We start from the raw sequence: 11275 nt of genomic DNA, 5'->3' as shown, positions 1-11275 counted from the left end.
TGAGAGAAATGAGCGCGAGCCCGAGTGAGTGCAAGCTCAGTTGAGAAAAGTGATCGCGAGCCCAGTTGAGATAATTGAGCGCGAGCTCGCGCTCACTTCGCACTCACGTGGACTCATTTGGTTCAGAGCCAAAAAGATAGGAAACGCATTCCATGTGCAAAATTGAAAAGGAAGATTGAAACAACTTACAAAAGGAAAAAGCACATTCTTGAAGTCTGAGCTGTCATTTTATTGTTCAAAGAACTTCAAACATCTTCAATGATTTAAATATATATATATATATATATATATATATATATATATATATATATATATATATATATATATATATATATATATATATTAATGGTTATTATGAGGAGATGGTATTTGTTTGAGGCAGGTGTTTATTTTTGTTGTTTTAGTAGCAACTTCCATGACCGAAGGTTTTTTTTTTTAATTAATTAATTAAGATTATAAAGTAAGGAAACTGCTTGACCTTGCAAAGTAGGAAATTTATATACTAGCAACTAATGAAGCTGTGGCTTCATAGAAAAGTCGAGCGAAATATGTATTATTTAACTATAGCTTCTGTAAATCAAAATAAACAAGAATAGCTCTTAAGAATGTTGAATACCTGCACCATCATGGTTCGTTGAAATTTAACTACTGTATTATATAATTTTAATATTTATAAATAAAAACTAAAACAAAATTACATTTATACACTGGCGCAAATCCCGGGGGGATGAAAAGGGTTATGTCCCCATCAGTCTTAGAATTGGGGTGCTGTTCCCCCAATAATCCAATTTGAAAAGTGTTTTTTGGGGATAAGTGAGATTTGTGTCCGACTGCCACAAAAGAAAGTGAAATGAAATTGATTTCTTTTGGCTTTTCCATTTCACCTTAATGATGTAAAGATTTGAAACTTCATTACATTAAATTTGTCATTAATTAGTTACTTTATTTCCAACTATTTGTTTAATTCCTGTAACGATTGCTATAATGCTGTTGAGATCACCATCATATTGTTGTGTCATACATAATTGATTTTCTTTCTTCATAGTTTCGGGGAAGTCATTATTTATATTATTATAAAACAAGTGTAATAAAATTTTAATGTGGATCATTGTGGATGCCTCAGTAGAAACATATCAATTATAAATATGCATATATTCAGATTTCAGAATGTGTTCACGTCACTGATATGTACCACTACTTCATCTAGATCGCCTGATATATAATACAACAGAGTTATTAGATTCATCTACTGTAATATGAGTCTCATCTCCCCCTCCCCCCATTCCCAGAATAATCATCAAATCTGCCCGCCTTCCAATGTTGACGACAATTGTGCTCCCTTCATCTTCCATTGTGCATTGTTTTTCAACTTCATAAATATTTTGAACATCCTATAAAAAAAATAATAAAATAAAAAATAAAACGTTATGGGAACATTCTTACCCGTCCCCCCGAAAATTGAAGACAGATTTGCGCCGCTGCGTTTATATATAAGAATATTTTTAAAGCAAGGAATATTTATAGAAATATTAAATGTAATGCGGAGTGGGTATTTAAATAGATCATTGCAACCTTTCACAACATAAGGAGGAATGTTATCAGGACCACAATATGCTTTTGGTTTCAACGCTCGTATAGAATTTTCTATTCGAGGTTTATTTCATTTCATTCAAAATTATTTAATATATTACATTCTGTCCGATTAGAAAGCTGAGTCAACGTTTTATGTGGCGGGTACATTATTGTAAACTGTATGAAAATAATGTGCAAACGCCTGTGCTATTTCATTGGCACGTTGGATATCATGGCTATTGTACGTAAGGGTGCTTGATGACAAATGTGTTTTGCGTTTAAGAAAACAACAGATCTGCTTTGGGTCTTTTTCGATAGAGCATTTATTGTAGGTTAATTTTGTCAGATTTTATTTCTGTAGGCAGTATTTCAAATTGATCGCGATGATAAAGTGCATTTATTGATCCCTTTTACGACTTGTTAGGGTGATACGTCTTTAATTTTATTTTCCTAATTATAAGTAGACCAACATATGGATAACTTCCGCTGATATGTCTTTTGGTTGGAACACATACAGAAAATATGTTGTTAATAATTTGATAGAAGTTTGTTACTGCAATATTTACATCATCCGATTGCAAAAGGCAATCCCAGTTTACTTTAGAGTTCTATGCACGTCTTTTCGAAATCTGCTTTTCTGAAATTAAAACCTGATTCGTTAACTTATTTCTTATGTTTCTGGAGGTGTTTGAATGGGAAAGATAAGTAAAGCTGGGAAATGAAATCATTAGTAACAAGAGAACACACTTTTATTACAGAAACGTCGTTAAGATTTAAGAGTACTAAGTCTAAGATTCGACCATTACTATTTTGAATGTCATTATGGGACATTTAGTCACAGGGACATGAAGTTATTTAATTCTTTACATTTATTTGTTGACAGTAGGCCAAAATTATAACATGTTATTTGATTTATATTAAAGTCCCCTATGCAAAGGACGTTGCTTCCTATTGGAACATTACTCTCAATAATTCATAAAACAGTTCATATGTCGTTACAGTTGTTTCGGAGGAATGTATACTGCACAAATAAACATCTTTAGTGAGTGACTGGAGAGCTTGACAATTGCATATTCAAAATTTAGATCACAAGAATTTATATAGGATACATTGTAATTTTGGTACTGTTATTATTACAACCTTCCTTTGTAATTATTTGATAGTTCAAGATTTCTGTCTTGACGAAAAACTAGATATTTTTTATCAAATGACAGTCTGTTAAAAAAAACTTTCGATGATTGTGATTACATCATAATTATTTGATAAAATTAGTTTGATAAAAGACTGGCAATTACAGGTATGATTTTGAAGCATGGTTTCGGATACATTGCTATTATCTACAGAGCACGACAATGAACGTGCCTCGAGGCTTGGCAATACAATAAAACTTGAAGTTGAAGGTCTGCTTTAACACATCTGGGATTTACTAGTTTTGTTGTATACTTACTAATTGATGCAGTTCCTGACCACAAAATTCGCATCCGTTGTAGGTCGATTTCCGCTTCACCGATTCGGGGTTGGGTAGTTGGTTTCTTAACAATGGGGATGGGACGAAGGAGAGTTAACATTCTTCAGAGAACTAACACTTTCACTTTGAATGCCTTAGGCTGATTTGGTGACAGGGTTCAGAGCGAGGCTGATAAGAAAGGTGTAAGCTGGATTGTCGACCACATAATGGTTCAATACTTGCACTATCACATTCACAATAGTTTATCATACTGTAATTTGGACATTCTCGTTACGTTGACTAAATGATAATAAATAAAATCACCTGTAATTTATTCCTAAAAAAAATGAACAACATTATTACAAGCCTTCCTCACTGGTCTAGTGGCTAGTAAGCGTGCCTTTGGATATCGATTCCCGGTGAGGGACCTTTGAACTACAGTGGTTCGGATTCAAAACTGTGTACCACGTCCACGTCTCATATAGCCTCGCTGATGAAACGCTAAACGATAATCAACCAATCAATTAATCAGTCAGCAGTAGGCCTATTTCAAATTTCAGCTGCATAAACAACATGTCTTGTTGGACTGGTTAAATTCATTTTGGTGAAGCAAGTGTTTTAACAAAATTTCAAAATGCTCCGGATTTTTAAATGTTCTTTGGTTACTAGTAGGCCTAGTTCCTCAATAGAAAATAGGCTATATGACTAATGTCATATAGGAGATATCAGAATAAAATATTAATAATGTTGCAGACTTCAAGTCTTAAGACTGTCATCATACTTGCAGACCATAATGTTGCAGACTACGAAGGCTTTCCACGCTTTGTCTTCCAGGGGATTCAACAATTATGCAAAATTGTCATCATCTAATAATGATAATTTGTGGCCCACTAAATGTTCCTTCCTTCAGTTTTGCATCACTAACTTTGGGAAATTAAATTTCAAATGCATGAATGCAGTAGGATTTTTATCAGGATCTACTACAAAATTCTTCATAAGGCCCAATTTGATATGCAACGGTAATAAGTATACTCATTAGGGATTCACCAATGGGATGTGAGACACATTTTTGATCCCAGGAGTAGGAGTTCCATATTTAGGCCATTTCTTCTTATCGTAGTGAATTTTTCGGTCTGATGTCCCATTCACATAACAGCAAAGTCTGGTGTGTCCAAGTTGCATTACAAGCAGTGAAGCAATGACCTTTAAATCACTGTAGATATCCCAGGTATATTTTAAGTAATTAGGTTTATGTAACTGTAATGTCATATCCTCACATTTCTCTTTCATGTCAGCTGCATGGGCTACAGGTATTGAAGTAATTCATAGGCATTATACAGAAGTACCGCCTTCGAACTAATTTTTGAGGAGTCTTTGAACAATCGCCATTCATGTCGCTGATGTTCATGTCCATTAGCCTCCAGAACTGCACTAACGTGATTACAAAACACTATATCATCTGTCGAAAAGGGCCTTTGAAATCACTATCGCGACTATGATGCGTGCATATTCTTGTATCTTTGTGTTGGAAAAAGTATGTACTTTGTGGAGTAAAAGAAGTCACCGATTTCGACCCCACAAAATTTGTCCTGTGGAGAATTTTGAAATCAGAAATGTATGTCTCCGCTTCACAGCTGAAGAGAATAAAATGTTCAAGGGAATAAATAAATGAAATTGATAGAATGTTTGCGGAAGTTCGTTCAGAATGGTACGAAATATGTGGAGCTCGTTTTGCATTAAGGTAAAGTGATATTCATTTCTCATCTCATTGGCTCCATCCAGAGCCTTCCTGTGGAAATACAGTAAAATCTTTTAAGTTGGCCACTTACTTATTTTGGGCTCATTTTTCTAGATCTTCATTTTCCCGCAAAAATTACAATAAAACCTGTTAAGTTGACCACCTGCGTAACTTGGCCTCATTTTCCTAGGACTTGCATTTTCCCATAAAATACAATTAAAATCTTTTGACTACCTGCCTAACGAGACCTTATGTTTCTAGATCCTGCATTTCCCCATAAAAAATACAATAAAACCTGTTAAGTTGACCACCTGCCTCAGTTGGCATCATTTTCATAGTACCTGCATTTTTCCATAACGAACGCGTTACATATTACTCTGTAAGTCCTACTATGGACGTTATCTAACAGCAATTTCATATTCTTACATTTCTCTTTCATGTCAGCTGCATGAGCTGCAGATATTGAGATAATTCATAGGCGTTATGCAGAAGTACCGTCTTCGAACTAATTTGTAGAACTACTTCGAAGTATCTGTCTAGTCTTGAAACTTGGCGGCATTGAAACAATATCAGGCCTAGGCTGTTAATAATAATTTCACCTTTGTATGTTGGACACCTCAACAAACAGAAGAAGACGGAAGAGAGAATACTTGACAATTGAAAGTATCTTCTCCAAAAATTTCAAAAAGACTGCTTATTGCTTTTATGTTTATTGTTGTCTAGTGCAGATGAGATTGAGCGCTTCTATTCATGTTCTACATTGCAAGACATTTGAGTTTACATTATCGTAGTCGCCTTATTGTATTAATAGTAGTTCGATGGCCGCGTGTAGTCGTCCGCGGATAGAGGTGTAGATACACTGGTTGCGATGTTGTTGGATTATGTGTAGGCTAAGCAGTCAACATTGAAAGGTTTAGCTATTTTCTTATACGGGCGAGATTATCATAGAAAATAGGTTAAAACCAGAGAAATAACTTAATAATAGTTTTTGCTATTAACTATCTGCTAATCTGAAATTGAATCCAGATAACTAATTGATTCATACTAGCTTTGCCATCTTGAATAACTTACACTAAAGACAAAAATTGCTGAGGAAAACAACGTTTATTTATAAAATAATAAATGTGTGACAGTTTCGCCAACTGACTGAACATATTGGCTTCATTCTTAACCACGTGAGGGACACGGGGCATAATATTAATTGGTGCGAGATTGAAGTGTTAGCACGGGAACAAAGGACGTTAATAAGAAATTAGAAGGAGGCCAGGTTCATTGAAAAGAGAAAAGCTGTGCTATGAAGTGGGATACAGGACTTAAAATTGACGAACAGTGGGGCAAATTATTGGAAAGACTTAATTTGTAGCTTAGTTTTCCACTGGACCAGGGATGGAAATGGATCTCCGGTGGTTAGTTTCATTTTTGTCAACTTATGTTATGATTGGCTGAATCTGTTTTGATCATCCAATCAGCGTTCAGAACCATTTTCTGAGATTCTGTTATATTTAGATGCAACTCTTGTTTTTACTGTGTCTGATGAAGCTAACATGTTCAGTTAGTTGTCGAAACTGTCACACATTTATTATTTTATAGATAAGCATTGCTTTACTCAGCGATTTGTACTTTTAGTGTAAGTGAATTCAGATCCTCAGCACCACTTGAATTATTACTTGTACTGTTTTCAGTGTCTCTGAATCCTGTATGTTAATAATATGCCTCGAGAGTGACATCTCTGGCATATTTCTTGTGATAATTGTCTTCCTAAAGCTTCTCAGCATGACGAACACAATCAGTCCAGATAGTCACACTTATCGAATCTATTGCTTCGTGGGTCAACTGCTTGACATTGGACATTTTTAATGTGTTGTTTGTTAGTGCCACATATCCCTTCACCTGTGACCACACCAATTCGATAGGGTTATATTGACAATGGTACTTGGCAAACGAACAACGGTGTGGCCACATTCAACAGCTCTTATTTAAACTTTTGTGGTTTATGCAGTGCCATTGTTTCAAGGAATTTGACACATGTTAATGTCGCATCGTGTGGGATCGTATTGTCTTTCAACCATTCAAGTATGTCACCTTTTTTAGACTACTTGCTTCGACATTTATTTAACACAACGGAGTGGTATTTTTCATTATCCATTACAGTAACAGAGTTTGGTCTTAAAAACGGCAAGAATTTTTCGAGAAACCACTCCTAAATACCTGTATTATGACAGTCAATTAATGACTTAGACTTCGATGAAATAAATACAAGTTTACTTTCTGGAATGACCCCAGTTCCTGCTGAATCTGCATGACAGACAATAAAGCGCCGTCCCTTCCCTATTGAAACTCAAACCTCCTCTATTCTCCCTCTCGTCTCTTAACTGCCAGCATAATGTTCTGCTCCTATAGTTTTGATTGACCCACATCTCATCAAGGTAGTATATTATTGCAAAAACCACTCTGGCAGTAGTGATATCACTATGTTCTTAATAAAAAATTTCTCCAATGTAAATATATTTAATTCCAATGTCTTAGAAAGTCCTATAAATACCTAGGTAGATCTTAAACGTCCCTCATAACTCACAGCTTGTCGCATTTCGCAGATTTTTGGTAGTGGGAAATTCACCCTTGTCGTTATTTATGTCTCAGGATTTTTTTTCTTTATGCTGATTTCCGGGAGGATCGAATTAGATATTCCCCCACACGTTCAATGATAATCTAGCTTTGCGATCTATACTTCCGACAGTTTTCACTGAAAATTCACCACAAGTTTTGCAGTCTGCTCTTGACACTGGCAACATCGATGAGAGGCATTCCAGCGTCTGTTTCGCGCTTAAAAAATTCATAAGCAGAATAAACAATATTTTTTGCCTGATTATGCAGCAGCATTTGTCTCTTGTATCTTTTCTTAACCATAATTTGATATCAAAATACCTCACAATACATTTATAATGCACAGCAATATAACACAAACTATATGTTAACATAAAATGAACGCAGATTACACAGAACACCTGTTCGTTCTCTGCTTCTCGCTCAATTGACACTGATTTGCGAAGACAGTCATGTGACAGCTCTGTGCTACAGCGCATCGAGAGCCGTCGGACTTCGTTCGTGGCGGATATTATAGATGGATTTATTGAGCAATGAATGCTCTTTGTTTCGTCATGTATTCGAATCCTTTTTTTCGTCTAAGGAACTTGGATAAAATTCACAATAAATGGAGATCTGATTCACGTTTCAGTTAACTAACTAGTTCTATGGCCAATGGAACCCGGAGGTTCTATGCCGCGTTCACAAAAGCTCTCCGTTGATTTGTATCCTTAGCCAACTGGATCTAGTTTCTACTTTGTAATCCTATTTCTGCGAAATCCATCTTAATATTGTCTTCCCATCTCTGCCTGGGTCTTCCTAATTGTCGTTTTCCGATTGGACTTCCAGCTAAATATATGAAAGTGTTTCTACTTCCTTCCATTCTGGCTACATGACCTGCTCATCTGAGCCTCCTAGATTTGATGACCCTAACAATCTTTAGTAGACGGTATAAATTGTGTAGTTCCTCGTTATGAAGTTTCCGTCATTCCCGTTCCTCTTGGGTCCGAATATTCGTCTCAGGATCTTGTTATCAAATACTTTCAGTCTTTGCGACCAGTCAGTCTCAGAGTAAGCGACCCTGTTTCGCAACCATACAGAACAACATGGTTCAGTTAAAAATAAGACAATTCTTTCGAATGTAGAACTTTCTACATTCACGTTAGGGTCGCTTTTGATGTTTCGCTTTTTCGCAGAGCATTGTTTGAGTACTTTCTGGAACTGACGATCTTATTTGTATTTATCATAGGTCATAGATAAAAGAGAGAAACGGATAAGGAATATGCCGTTAGCGTTCTGTAGGTTGTTAGCGTGTTGAAGTTAAAACTTGCGAATGGAAAACTAAGATAGATACTTACTACATACAATGTTTTTGTATTGCAGAAACTATATTTACTAAATATTTATATTACAGAAATAATTCATCCTTATTATAAGAGCAACGGATCTCAGTCTGTAAGTAACGCTAATGTGCAAACCTCAAATCATTTCAGATTTATAGGTTGCATAAACATCTAGACGAAAATATTTAAATGTTCTTAATTCCTTTTCCAGGGTTTCTATAATGTCATAACATACTCCATTTGAACAAACTTTATTGACGTAAGCACGAGCATACCGAAAGATTCATTGGCTATGAACGAATCAGTGCTTTTTAACAAGGTTGCCTAATAACTGTAACTTTCACTCTCACTCACAACAGACATATGTAGTGTAAGAAATTAGTAAATTGCAATGCGATGATCTTATGACTTGTCATGTTTCCCAGCAGATATGTTGTATAGCGCTTCTCTGTGGCTCGAAACACTCGACCAAGCATAGTTGGCGTAATCTTTGCCGCCGCTGCGTAGATGCGTTGCCTTAATTGTTCCACGCTGGTAACTTTTGTCTGATACATATTTGGTCTAGGAATTAATTCGTGCGGTTGGTACGCACACATTGAATCTGTAGTACAAACACAAAATACATAAATACCTTAAGAAAAATATTGTTCATCGCTAGCCACTACTTTCGCCCATCTGTCAGGCAATGTACGGATTCCGTGGCGAAAGAAGTCCTCATCCTTGGAAGCGATTCAGTCAGAGACCCATGTTTCGATATCTTCTGAAGAAGTAAACCGCTGTCCAATCAAATCGTTGTTCATGCAATCGAACAAGTAGTAGTCCGAAGGAGCAACGTCTGGTGAATACGGCGGGTGGGGTAAAACTTCCCATCCGACATTTTCTAAATAGGTTTTGACCGGTTTTGCGACATGTGGGCGAGCGTTATCATGTTGAACAATAAGTTTATCATGTCTGTTCTCCCATTCTGGTCGTGTTCTGGCCAGAGCTTGCTTCAAACGCATTAATTGTCGTCGATAACGTTCTCCATTCATAGTTTCACCCGGTTGCAGCAGCTCATAGTACACCACACCTTTCATATCCCACCATATGCACAGCATAACCTTTGCACAGTGAATATCTCGTTTTGGTTGTGATGGACCTGGTTCACCTGGTTTCACCCAGGCCTTTTTTCGTTTAGGGTTCTCGTAATGGATCCACTTCTCATCACCCGTAATAATTCGATGCAGAAACCCCTTTCTGCTCTGTCGTTGAAGCAGCAATTCGCAAATGGTTTTTCGTCTTTCAACGTCTCTGTCTTTCAATTCATGTGGAACCCAATGTGACATCTTTTGAATCATTCTCATGGCTTTCAAGCGTTTGGAGACTCTTGTTTGATCAACGCCTAATGCTGCTGCAAGTTGTTCCTGCGTTTGACACGAATCCTGCTCGAGCAATGCTGTCAATTCTTCGTCTTGAAATTTTTTGGCTGTCCAGCTCGCTCTTGGTCTGCCAAGCCGAAATCACCACTTCTAAACCGTGCAAACCACTTCTGACACGTTCGCTCAGCTAGAGCATGGTCACCATACACTTCCACTAAAATACGATGACTTTCAGTCGCACTTTTCTGCATGTTAAAGTAATGAAGCAGGACATCCCGCAAAAACACTTTATCAGGCACAAATTACGCCATGTTCACTTAACTACAAACTGGTGTTGTTGACGCTTTAATCCACTGCCCTATACTACGAACGATACGCGATGACAGGGGTTTGCAACACATGTGTGGATACACGGAACTGTGGGACGCTCCGTTCGTTGCGCCATCTCTTGTCCACCCGCACGAATTAATTCCTAGACCAAATACAACTAACCAAGCCTCAAAGGAAAAAGTCTATTTAGTTCAAGACGGGTGATCGGGGAGCCCAATTCCTTGGTGCTGCTCGATCAATCCATCTTTCCGGAAAAGTGGTATTCCGGAAGAATTCTCGCGCACTTAAGAGAAAAATGGAGTAGTGCTCCATCCTGCTGGAAAACAACAGTACTCAGAAGGCATCCTGGATGAACTGAGGCCCCAGGTATTTTGCAGTATGTTTAGGCAAATTTCTCCCGTTAGTGTTCACTCTGTAAACATGAGTGACCCACACACTTTTCTTTTGGAAATACCCATCCACACATTACCCTTGGGTATGTCCTGTTCCCACTTTGAAACCGTGTTCGGCTGCCCAAGTGCCGCAATCCTACAATTGTGTCTGTTGACTAACCTACACATGTGAAGCATGGCTTAATCATCACTTAACAGAACATTTTCCATTAATCCTTCAAACTTAACAGCCTTTAGCAAATCGTCATACATCGCTGCGTAGCCTTCTGCCTCCAACTTCTGCAGAATATTCACGTGATAGGTTCTCCTTTCTAAATGTGAAGCGTACTGTTTTCCAAACAGTGCTTCGAGAAATGCCAAGCTCTCTGCTGAGTCGTCTTGTCGATGCACGGGAATTGTGGGCCACATCCATTTCAATGCTATGGATGAATAGTCTTCTGTAAAATAAATGACCTCCAAGATCGCTCTTCACCATGCACGTTAAGAATTCTCTTGAATTTGTTGACAGTTTT

This window comes from Thermobia domestica, chromosome 14, assembly GCF_964235325.1.
Source record: "Thermobia domestica chromosome 14, izTheDome1.hap1.1, whole genome shotgun sequence".
Taxonomy (NCBI): Eukaryota; Metazoa; Arthropoda; class Insecta; order Zygentoma; family Lepismatidae; genus Thermobia; species Thermobia domestica.
The sequence above is the reverse complement of the archived record's forward strand: the minus strand, read 5'-3'. Positions refer to the sequence as shown.